The sequence below is a fragment of the Benincasa hispida genome, chromosome 8, assembly GCF_027475165.1.
Source record: "Benincasa hispida cultivar pf3 chromosome 8, pf3_genome.v1.1, whole genome shotgun sequence".
Classification (NCBI taxonomy): Eukaryota; Viridiplantae; Streptophyta; class Magnoliopsida; order Cucurbitales; family Cucurbitaceae; genus Benincasa; species Benincasa hispida.
Window position 1 is genome coordinate 32,164,083 of NC_143485.1, and position 13,730 is coordinate 32,177,812.

Consider the following 13,730-nt stretch of genomic DNA (forward strand, 5'->3'; position numbering starts at 1 on the left):
AAATAAACTACAAAACCTAAGCTAAGTACTTACCTCTTAGCTACAAATCATCTTCTAAAATCAATAATCCAGCTCTAAGATGATAAGAATGGCAAGAAGTTACAGTATTTGATTGAGAGGAGAGGAAAAACAAGCTCAAAATGGCAAATAGCGTAATAACCTACGTTTTGGACAGAAAACGAAATATAAAGCAGGCATCACAGCATTTCAACGCTGCGTAAGCCAACACGCGTGCTTCCATCTAGTGTTCATAGCATTGCAATGTTGCCCTATTTCCACGAGAAATATGAAGCTTCTATCTCCAAGTGTTGCGCGATGCTCCTTTTGAGCGTTGCAACTCTTCGGTTGAGGACAAACTTGTGATTCTTCTACCTTCTTTCCCTTTTTGTGCAATTTAGCTCCCAACTTGACCGTTTTATTGTATTTTTCGCACCGAACACTTCATTCAATCTTTTGTACAATCGAGACCTACAAAAACATCAATTAAACTCATTAAATAGCCTAATGATCCTGAATTAAGAAAAGAAAGATAGCACATTTTTGGTGTTATTAGTCTCTCCATCTTCGTGCTTCTTCAAAACAAGGTCAAACATTTCCTAAACTTGGGAAAAATATCATAAAGCTATAGAATTGCAGCAGCAAGAGTGACAATGTATATACAATCCAAACACTCTCAACCAGAATGCGAGAAACATGAAAATATTAAAGGGCAACAATCAAAGACAGTAGTAAAAGGCACAAATACAAATTAAAACGATAATCAATCGACACCAAACAAACATTTCAAACTGAGTAACCCTCCAATTCAATGAGAATGTCTCTGATTAAAGCAATCAGATAGTTGCAAGGTGGAAGAATTCAGACGACAAAATTTAATTGAAGCAACATAATTGAAATAGTAAAATAAAAGTGAGAAATGATGAAGAATTAAGTTTATGTTCAAATTAAAGAGAAGAAAACTAGTTAATCTAAGGAACTAAATTAACAAATAGTTAAAAAAAAAAATTGAATTAAAAAGAAAGTAGTTGCAAAGTTGAGACATGAATAGAGGCACCGGCGGCAGCAAAATGGTATACCTAAAGAATGGATCAAAACAGCCCAAAAATTGCACACAGAATCCATCAGCGGTAGCGTGAAACCACCGACAACGTGAAATCCTTTCTCGACAGCATAAAGATGTTGGGAATGTTCTAGAACTCACAGTTCATGTTAAACATTTTATTTATCAATAAAATATTACTGAGTAACTTATTCAATAAAGTTGTTGATTTTGCATTCTATTATGAAAATCCAATAAACATATCCATGGCTATAGTCTCAATACTTTAACTTTATGTGGTGATATAAACAAGATCAAATTAATAGTATATAGCCTAAATGGTCTAATAAGTATATGGATGAAATTGGATATATCATCCTGGTAACACTATTGGATGCGACGATGTGATCCACAGATCGAGACATGTGAGTGGGGGCATCCTAGCAATAATTTGCATATAGACTGGACCATGAAAATAGTCACTTTTGACCGTTTACTGTTAAAACTGACTATTTCATTATTAAGTAACCTAGGTTAACTCGATCTTAATCCTAAGCTAGCTATGAACTCCTATTTGTTTGGGATTATCCTTTGATCTGCATGGGTGAGAGTAGTCCAACAGCACTGCTCAATAAGCCTTCCACTTTGGGGATAAGACTGGATGAATAGCTGAGGACATAGTCCTGCAAGATAAAATTCACTCCTACCCGATTTAGGGTTAGCAGATAGGTTGTTCTCTTAAGTACTGATTCCAGGTCTTGAACAATCGGGGCCCTACCTTCTCATGATAGAGAAAGGACTTGATTCATAGGTATTATGAATTAAAAATTGTTCATTAGATGGTCTGTAAGAACTTAAGGAATAAGATGTATTCATAGAGGTAAAATGATGATCTCGACACAGCTGTGATTACGAACAACCTATGAAGAATCAACTTACTGATTATGGTTATATCAAGTGGACATAATATATCTACAGTGAGGGGAGTTCAACTATGGGCTTTAGTGGAGTGACCCATTAGTTAACGAATGGGGGTTAATTCAGCATAGTGAGTTTAGCCAATTAATCTCGGATCGTTGGAGCCCATGATCTGTAGGTTAGCGAGGCCCCCCTACTAGCTCGTAAATGGATAAGCTTTAGAGTAGCATGATAAGTTAATTTGAAACGTTAAAATTAGAATTAAACGGAATAGGAGAATTTATATTTAAATACATAAAGATGGATTTGTGTAAAAATTAATTTAATATTTGACATTAAATTAATTAGATTTAATTGAATTATTTAAATAATTAATTATTAATTTTATTAGAAAATTAATTTATGAAATTAATTTTATAAAATTAATAATATTTTCAATTTTAAAATCAAATTGATTTTGAAATCATTTAGTTTTTTGGAAAATTACAAAATCTACACAAAATGGAAAAATGAGATTTTCCATTATCATCTTCAAACTAGCTCACTTAAAACCCATTTACCTTGGCTTCAATAACTCCAAGTATGAGCTACATCCCATGCAGCATTCTTCTTTGCATGATAGCCTGCAATAAATAAAAAAGATTAGAGTGAAATTGGGGCATGCATTCAAAGAGTTTTTTCAGAAAAATTCAAGTTGAAGAATTATTCTTCAAAGTGGGTTATAGTAGTGAGCTACTCTCCTTGTTTCTAGTTGTTCATGTTGTTCTTGAGTCCCACAACTCATTCTAAAGCTCCAAGAGTATAGTGGGAAAGATCTTGAGGTGGTTCACAACAAATTTCGGAAAAAATTGTAGCTAAGAATCAAGATCTTGAAGAGTTCTACAAAGGTATAACTTCAAACCCTCTTATGTTAGTTGAACATGTTTTAATTTCTATCAAAATTAATGAATTAGAGTACTTATTGATCCTTGTTGCTTCCGCTGCATGCTAATATACACCAACAGAAGAGGCATCAATTGTATCAAACCCTAAGTTTTGGTACAATCACACGGGAAGAAAAGAGTAATTTCATAGAGGGAAGAAGAAGAGAGCAATTTCGTAGGGTTTTGTGTCTTTCACAATTCCGTAGAGGGGGAAGAAGCGCACATGGGAGGAAAAATGAAAACTAAAAAGAAACAAAATGAAGCCAATGCCTAATAATTAAAACAAATTATACTTGACGTTTTAAAAATAATAGGAAAACAACAATTACACTTGACGTTTTCTCAATATCAAGAATTGTGTTAGAGTGAAGAAAAACCAAAAAAATTCTGCCAACATTTGATTTTTTTACATTTTCTTGATTTTTTTTTTAAAATTACCTATTCCTTGACACTTTTTCATAAAAACGTCAAGTAATTTAAAGTTACAAACGTCAAGTAAACTGTCTTTGTAGTAGTGCACATCATCATTTAGTTTTCAGAAGAATAGAGAAGAACAAGAAAAACGAAACTTCAACAACTTGTGAAGGGAGAAGATTCAAAACTTTCAACTCTTGATTCATGATGTATACATTAACCAATTATGCTCTGTTAAAAAAATAATTTCATTTAAAATTTAAAAGAATTTAAATAGATCGAATGATAAAAAATTTTAATTCATTATAATAATCTTAAAAATATATATATAAATTTTGGAAATAGTGGAAGGGGAAATTTTCTAGTAAGTATGATACTATCTTAGTTCACATTATAATTTTGTCTTCATAAATAATATGTTTTAATGGTACAAACCCCAACCCGATTTTAGAAAAGATGCTAAAGTAAAAACCAATTATTTTCAAAAGGATACTAATGGAAGGGTTTGTTTGTGGCAGTTAAAGTGAGTTTCCTCGACTTGGAGGTGGAAAATGAGTCCTTGTGTGTTGCTACTCTATTATAGAATAAGGAAATCGTGAAATCTCAGAGATGGGGATGGTCCTTAAATGAAGCGAATATGTAAGCTCACCATTTTCATACTGATATTTTTCACCATCACTAATGATAGCATTGAAATTGTGCTATCTTACTCCACTTAATTCAAGGTCGTTATTCGGTTATATGTGTTTATTTAATGATTTTATAGGTATCGAACATCTAAGAGATAGAATTGATCATTACAAGTCATTCGGGGTTAATTTGGAGCAATTAGGAGCTAAAAATAGCAACCAGACTTCAAAGGAGCAAAAATGGCCAAAATACCCCTGGGAGCATAGTGTAGTGGCACCATGCTTGGCATTTCTTCCCGAGAGATTGATTTGGAAAAAGTGATGGTAGCACCGCAGCACTACACTTCGACAAGGAGGCCCTCAAGGGCTATAGTGCAGCGACACAGTATTTACAAATATCTTCTTTCATGTTTAGGTAAGGAGGAGGAGAGATTAGCCGATTTTAAGAGTTCTGGGCTCAATTTTGGCCATTCGTTAGATTTTTAGATTTATTTGTATATGTTGGGATTGGGATTCAAGTCTTGATGAATAATTGGAGGCCCAATATCGGTTTTGAGGTTTATTGGGCATTTCCTATAGATTTTATGAGATTTTGATGTATGTTCTTGGGATTTTCTATTTCTTCTTATTTTTCAGTCCTTGTTTGAATGTCTAGAATGAGCATATAAGTATATTACAATTGACAACTTAATTGTTAATACTCGTAGGTTCATTCGCCCACGCTATGCATGTTGTAGGTAACTGTAATTGTATTTATGTGTCTAATTCGAGTAACAATAGGTTTTAGTTATAGCTATAGTTCAATTACTAGGATTTTAGGACCACCCAGTAGTGAAAGATAGCAAAACCTAAGGAATGAAAATACATTAGGTTAAATTTAACCTTATTAACTTAATGCTCTAATCAATCCAAAAGCTTAATGAAGTTAACTCCGTAAATAGGCTTACATGACAATACTTAGTTAATTTAAGAATCAATAACGTGTTGGTTTTTCCTAGGGAGTTTGACTGGATTTTCGTACATTCGATTAGGCTTGAGAAGTAGATAACCCATACACAATTGCACCATAAATCAATGAATTAATCCATAGATAGCCCAACAGTCTCTTAATCGACAAAGATAATCTCGTGTATCACGCTCTCTCTCAACATATCTTACTTTCTGCACTTTTCTTTCCCGTCGTCAAACCAAAAACCTCCCCTTTTTACTTCTTTTCATAGACCAATTTAGTTTAGAGAGATTCTATCTTAGGCCCTTTATGATTCGACCCGGTTCTACTGATACTACTAGTTAGATGAAGTTCTTGATTAGTGAAATATAAATATTATTTGATTGACAAAGAGAGATCTACGACATCCTCTATCTCATCTGTCAATTGACATCAAACTAATCAATTAGTTCATAAAGCAGTTCAATGGATGTTGAAAACAAAAGCATTGTTGATTCACATAGACGATGTTTTAAAAAGAGATCTAGTGAACTTATGGACATGAACAACAATTGATGTCAAATAGACTTACAAACGTTCAACTTGGTGTTGATTCTTAAAGGAGTGACTTCTTTTTATCCTTCTTTTTGGTTACTTTTATTTTCAGGTTGTATTGTTGTTCAACAAAATAATAATAAAAAAAATAGTAATAGTGTGTCCATATGGGAAATTTTGAGTAGAAAAGGCATTGAAAATCATGTCATAATGAGATGTGCTGGCAAGGCACATTGGCGCTGGCCGCTGTGCTATAGAGTACGGAACAGTCAAGTAGAAAAGTGACACTTGGCAACCATATCAGCATTCTCACGGTTGTAGGTTTTTCAATTTCAATGCCTATTGCTCTTTTCTTTTGTGGGCCCTTTCTCTTTTTGTTCATTAATTTTTCACTTTCTAGATATTCAAATCTCATAAATTCCTACACATTCTTTTCCAAAATCTTTCATCTTTACGTTTTATTTATTTTGTTTAGTATGGTTGACAGAGATCCAACCTTCAATTTTGTGATAGGAGTAGATCGTATCTTTTTAAAGATGTCTACGGGTGGAGAGGAGTTAAGGTTGACTTTTTCGTCCCCGTTCTTATTCCTTATTTCATTTTTTGTTCTTACGAAATTTTCCATAAAGATCGAAGCAAAGGTTTCTTACCAGAGATTCGTGAGAATTGGGTTCCTCGCAAGAAATTTTCTCCCATTTAATTTTTTTTAAAAAATTAATTAATTAATTAAATTTTTACTAATTTTTTTATATGGTTAATTTCACATGAATGATTAGAATTTAAAGAGAAGTTACTCAAATTTTTTAGTAGAAAAAAAGAATTATCTATCAAATTATTCATAATATACAATCTAAATTTAGATAAATATATCTATTTTTCTACACTAATTCAAATATACTCATGAAAAATTTTTATAAATAGAAAAATTCAAAAAATATTTAGACTATATAGCAAAAAGTCTCAAAAGTACTTTGTACTTTTAGAACTTTTTGCTATAAAGTGTAAATATTTTTAAATATTTTTATATTTAAAAGGCCCCTATATTCATTTTCTTGACTATTAAAAAAGCTTGAAAGTTAAATATAATATTTATATAATAACAACAAATAACATAACATAAATTTATTGTAATAAATATAAGAAAAGAGATTAATGGGACCGGGATGGATTCTCCGTCCTCATTTAGCTTTTGGGAAATCTTTTTTATACTACTTCCCTCATTTCTCGTTCCATTAAGGCGAGATCTTCGTGAGACCCGATTTCTTATGAAGAAAGTAGACATCTCTAAAACTTCTCCATGGATTAAGATTATTTATATTTATATACTTATTCAATTGTTCTAATGTATGAATGGTGGAGTGGTAATTGGGTTGTGGAAACATAGAGATTATGCCCTCCTCTTTTGTTTGAGTCTCGATCAACTGTAAAATTTTTATAAATAGAAAAATCAAAAAAAATATTTACATTTCATAGCAAAAAAATTTCAAGTATTTTGTATTTTAGAAGCTTTTTACTATAAAGTATAAATATTTTTAAATATTTTTTATATTTAAAAAACCCATTTTTTATTCCTTTGTTTTTAGTTCTAATTTATATAGTCTTGTAATATCAATTTTTTCAATTTGCAACTTCACTCATTTCTTTTAGTGCATATATATTGTTTTTAAGAAATTATTTTAAATGATAAAATTGTTAAAAATATTTATAAAATATAGCAAATTTTCAAAATCTATCAATGATAGATATTGATAGACACGGATAGATTTCTATTAGTGTCTATCATTAATAGATTTTGAAATTTTGCTATATTTTTTAAATATTTTTGTTCATTTTTTTATATTTGAAACATCGTTCAAAAAATTAATTATATTTTTAATTTTTATCACATATAACTACAAATACAAATATAGAAATATTATTTAGTCTTTAATAACTTTTTTTAAAAAAAATAATTTTTTTAACTTAGATTTATTTTAAGAAATTTTAATAAATATTTTAAATTTCATTATTTACTTAAATATTTTGCTGGATAATTTTATAAGAGTTTATTATAATTTTTTAACTACTGCTACATGATTTAGATGTTACATCAATGTGTTTTATATTTATATAAATATTAAATTACTAGTTTAGTTTATAAAATTTTAAAATCGTGTCTTATAAATCTCTAAAATTTTAATTTTGTGCCTTAAATGGCTAACATATCTATAAACTTTCAATTTTGTATTCCATATGTTTCATACCAGATTTAAGTTAATTGTTTGATAATCATTTCGTTTTTTTTGTTTTCGGTTTTCTAAAATTAAGTCTATAAACACTACTTTCACCTCCAAATTTCTTCTTTTGTTATTTATTTTTTTACTAATGCTTTAAAAAATCAAACCATTTAAAACTAAAAAAAAAAATAACTTTTAAAAGTTTGTTTTTATTTTTAGAATTTGCTTAAGAATTTAACCATGGTACTTAAGAAATATGCAAATTATTGTAAAAAATGTGGAAAAAGTATGCTTAATTTTCAAAAACAAAAAACAATGGATTTTAGAATACTTATGTTTGCAATATGTAAAATGGAGAAACTGAACCTCTAACCTCAAAGTCGATAGTATAATTTGTATGTTAGTTGAATTATGCTCATATTTGTCACAAAATAAGAAACTAGTATGAGATTGATAAAAGTTTAGGAAAGAAATAAGATTACTTGTTCTATAGTTTCTAAGAAAAAAGAAAGAAAGAAAAAATACATTTTCTATAGGGTATTTAGCAGGTTCAAAATATCGATGTCAATGGAAATATTGAGATCTCGATTTTAAGGAAATATCAATATTGATAGAAATTATAGGAAACTTTATGAAAATTTATGAAAATTAATAGAAATTGTTATCATTAGTTAATAAAACATTGATTGTGGTTGAATTAGACCATAAATGACTATTTTTAATCATCTTTTTTATAAAGTAAGACGATATTTAGATATATATTATAAAATATCTGTGTAAATGTCGATACGAGAGCATAATTTAAAAAAAAAAATAATAATAATTATAAGACAATATCAAATATTAAAAATTAATTATAAAATTAAAGGACATTAAATATTTGCATATAAAATAATTGTAAATTGTTTATTATAAAATGAAATTTATACAAGAATAAAAAACCATAACATTAAACATAAGTGAGATACAAAAAGCATAAGATTAAATTAAACATAACACAACATAATTGAAAAGAAAGAAGAAAAAAAAACTCTACAAGTAGATCGAGCTTGAGAGAAAATTGGAAGAACATTAGATAACTCACGTTAATTCAAGTTTGAGGTGGTATGATGTGAAAATTCAATTGAAAATATTTAAATAATAATATGATTTCCTGAAAATAAAGATTTCGGATGGTAAAAGAGAAAATTTTTCCTTGAACTAGCATAACTAAAAATTAAAAAAATAATAAGAATAAGAATAAAAAAATTGAGATTCCAAATTTTGATGGAAGTATCAAATATCGATGAAAATTTTGAAATTTTAAAAAATTGGGAAAAATCGAAATTCTCTCCCTACCGAAATCTTGAGTCTATCAAAATTCAAAATTTTAAACTATGATACTTAGAAAATCTTAAATTAGTGGTTGATTCCAATCATTGATTCATTATTCTTCTATTTTACTAATAATTTTCATTCTCAAAGAGGGCATAAGTGACTCCAAATCCATTCAATCACACTTCTAAATTGATTTTCAAGTGATCTATCGTGAGAAATTTTGGATGTGTTTAGATTGATTTTTTAAGTATTTAAACAGGTGTTTATAGATGGAAAAAAAATGTTGAAAACAATTGAGATAGTTACTATATTTCCCTTTATTAGTTTAAAATTATGTGTACACTTAATTTTTTATGGGTTAAGTTTTGCCTCTTCCTCATTCTTTTTCTACCATTTTTCTTGCTATTTTATGAAATTTTTATACTATCTATTTTTAACTTTAATCTCTCTTTTAAAATTTTATCCATTTTTTCTCACTTCTTTTTCTCTCCAATATTTCTAAAACCTTTATAAACTTTTTATCACTACATTTTTTTCTACAACTTTTATATTTCTTTTAACCTTTTCTTTTTACCTTTGATTCTATATATTTCTAACTTTTTTAAAAAAAAAAAAAAAATTATCTCAAAACTTTGTTGTGCCTCCCTCATAACCATTTTTCTCAAGTTTTTCTCTCTAAAATATTTATAGATATCTTATCTCCTTAATTTTTTTACCCCACTTTAAACAAAAATTGTCTAATTTTTTTTACCCCACTTTAAACAAAAATTGTCTCTCCTATCTTTAACCTTTCTTTTGAAACTCTTTTTTTAGCTCTCTATTTTTCTCTCTTAAATTTTTAGTTTCCTCATAATTTTTACACTTGTTTGCCACCCTCTATTTTTTGTTCTTCTAAATCTAATGCTTTTTTTTTTTAAGTGAGGTGGTGATTTTAAAATCACTTTTGAAAATAAACAATAAACATGAAATACCTATTTTAATTTAAATCAAAATTTATTTTATCCAAAGGATAATTACTTTAAATGAAAAAACCACTAGAAATTTTTATAAATATAACAAAATATCATTATCTATCACATCTATCAATGCCTATCACTGACACAAATAAATGTTTATCAGTAATGTCTATCATTGTCTATCACTGATAGATAGTGACATTTTGCTATATTTATAAATAATTTGTCTCACTTTTCTATATTTGAAAACAACTCTTATCCAAATGTGGAATCAGATAGTAAAAATAATTTAAAAAAAAAAAAAAAAAAAAAACCACCCTTATTCAATTTAAGAAATAATTTAGTGGCATTTAGTACCAAAATAAATTTGGAAGGAATAAATCCTTACAACTTAATGAATTTAGGAAGCTTCAATAACATATATTGGATAATTTGATTTCATATAAGATAAAATGAATATTAGTCCATTAATTTTATGGCAACGATTTGATTTGATTCAACTTTGACAAGTTTGCCGGTAAATTTTGTTGGATTAAAACCATGAAATAATATACATGATGAATTTAGTTGAAATGTAAAAACCCTACTTAGGGGGAAATCAAGAAATTTCCAAAATAAATAAATAAATTTTGCATATGGTGAAAAAAGAGCAAGTAAAAATCAATTTTTAGTCCTAGGTATCCCAATTCAAACTCTAAACTTTTGTATGAATGATTTTATTTGTTAATATCATAATTAAATATGGATATAAATTTCAAAGTAAGCTTGATAAAATTTTTTTTCTTTTTAATTAAATACAACAAATGGGACATGGAGATTTTAACCAGCACCCTAAAAAAAGTAGTACATGTAACTATGAGAAAATGTTATGTCTCATTTGATAACTATTTGATTTTTTGTTTTTAATTTTTGAAAATTAAATCTATAAACACTCATATCATCCTTAAATCAATATTTTAAAAAACTAAACCAAAATTTGAAAACTAAAAAAAAGTAGTTTCAAAAAAATTGTTTTTATTTTTAGAATTTGCTAACAATTCAATTATTATACTTAAGAAAGATGTAAATCCTTGTAAGAAATTGAGATCAAATAGATTTAATTTTTAAAAATCAAAAATAAAAAACGACATAGTTACCAAGGGACTTTAGTTTTATAAAGAACTTTATTGTAAATTAAGTTAGGTCCATGGTCATTATTATTTTCTAATATTTGATACCAAACATGAGACTCATACTTTTTGTAAGAGGTTAAAGGTAGAATTTAAGAAACTAATGATTTTGAAGGAAAAAAGTCCCAATTGATTGTCAAATATATTTTTGGTTAGTTTAGGAAAAAAGGGTGTCAAAATAAAACATCAACTAGAAAAATATGTATTTTATTTATTGCATCTCCTTAATTTGACAACATATAGAGTTCAAAAGTTAGAAGTTAGATCCATGAAACAAGGCTTAAATTTTGTAATAAATAACAAAAAGGTTAAATTATAAATTTAATTCCTCAATTTTTAAGTTTGTTTATTTGATTTTTAATTTTTTTTAAATGTCTAATAAATTCCAAAATTTTCAATGTTGAACTAAATAGTTTCTTGAACTTTCAACTTTCAATTTTGTATTCAATAAATATTTGATATATTAGAAATTAATTGATGTAATAGATAAAAAATTTAATTTTGTACAATTTAGTCCCTTAACTTTGAATATTTTGTCTATTTGGCCCTTAAATATCCAAAATTGTAAATTTAGTCATTGAACTTCTAATTTTTTTCAAAATTCTAAATTAACGTGTTCCATTAGATATAAAATCCGAATTTATATTTAATAGATCAAATAATTTCTAAAAATTTAAACACATAATTAAAAATTTAGAAATCTATTCGACAAAATATAGAATATTAAGGAATCTAACATACATTTTTTAACGTTCTTGAATTTATTGGACACAACGCTAAAAGTTCATGAACTTATTAGACACTTTTTAAAATTTATAGACCAAACAAACATAAAATTAAAAATTAAAAACTAAACTTGTAATCTAACCAAAATATTATCCTAAATGACTACCCATCATAATAAACAAAAGGTGAGAGAATTTGACAAAAGTCAATTTCAAGATATATAATGTCTATTTTAATAAGGTGTGGCCATAATCCTACTGAATTTAGAAATTTGACAACTATGTTTGATAGCTGAGTTTTTCTAAAAACATAGAAAACAAAACTATGTGTTTGGTAGATCCAATTTTATGAAAATGAAATATAGGAATATAAGAAGTTTTTTTTTTTTTTTTTTTTTTTTTTTTTTTTTTTTTCCTGTTATTATTAGAAATCAATAAATGAGAAAAAGAAAGAAGATTTTCTTAAAAATCCCATAAATTAAAAATCCTTACCAACCAAACAGTTGTGTATGTCTATTTAAGGATTATAATGACAATTGCCAATATGCCATTTGCCAAGTTGTTTTTTTATTTTATTTTTGCAAATATTCTTCCTCTTGTTGTTAGGCTGTCCTACTTTTGGTCTTATTGGACCATTACAATTCATTTCAATTTCTCTCTTTTTATTGAAATGATAAATTAACTTTTCACTTTTTAAGTGGTTTATTTTATTTTATTTATTTTTTAAAAAAAAAAACTCTAAAAATTATGCCAACACATTTGCTCCCATGTTTGTCCAATGGGAAGGTCTTTTGTTCACATGATGGAAGGTGCATGCAAAAAGGACATAACATGATTTGTCAACCAATGCATATGAGAAAAGTTGGTGGAGAGAGAGAGAGGCAAAATAAATTCAAGTTTTGTTTGTAGGGATCTTTGTTTAGCTCATCAATTAAGTTTATGGGTTCAAAAAAAACTGAATTTATATTTTGTATGTGAATTTGCTTAAATACTTATGTGCTACTTAGATTGGATTATCTTTGTGTAGTCCAAACAATTGTTCAATAAAATATTGTCTTTGGTAATTTTTTAATAAAAAATTTATTTTTTTGTGTATAAAGGAAAAAAGAGTGTGGATTAGGTGCAATCTAAGCTACATCTAATCATTGTTCTTAGTAGATTTAATAACCACATTGGTTGCATACTCATATTATATTTATAGACTCGAATCTACAAATTAATATGAGTATAGTTCAGTGGATAAGATATCAATTATCTTTTCAAAAGTTGATGATTCAATCTCTCACCTTTACAATTGTTGAACTATAAAACATTATTTCTTCGACCAAGAAGTCAACGGTTCAAACTTCCACTTAAAAGCAAAGACACTTATGTCTTTGCATAATTGAAACTTGACTTATACTAAATTTCCCAACCTCAAGTTTTCACAAACTCATGCCCGACTTAAACCATGAGCAGAACTCTTCTAATTAACTTCTCATACTATTATGTCTTAACAGATTAAGATATTAATGACGTTTTTTAGAGGTTGTAGGTTCGAGCGGAATATCTTTCTTTTAATTTGTTGAATTGTGAAGTAAAAACTTTGAGAGACGACTTAATATAGTTGGAGGGCCTTTCAACATGAGGATGGTCAAACAAAGGCAAAGAAGAGGGACCAAATTTATAGCTGTCCATCCCATCAGTGATTTATGTAAAGGGCAGAATCCTTAAGGAGCAATTGCTATCACAAACATTAAAACCCTAAACTTTTCCCTTTCAATCACAAGAAGCCTGCTGAGATCCTTCCCACGTGCAGTCTATTTTGTTCCTTTTCTTTTAACAGTGAAAGGAGTAATGAGAAATTCAAATTCTATATATATTATTAAATAGACTTTACTAAGTATGAAAGACTACTCAAATATTTATGACATTGATTTATGTAAAGGTTGGTAAACCCCT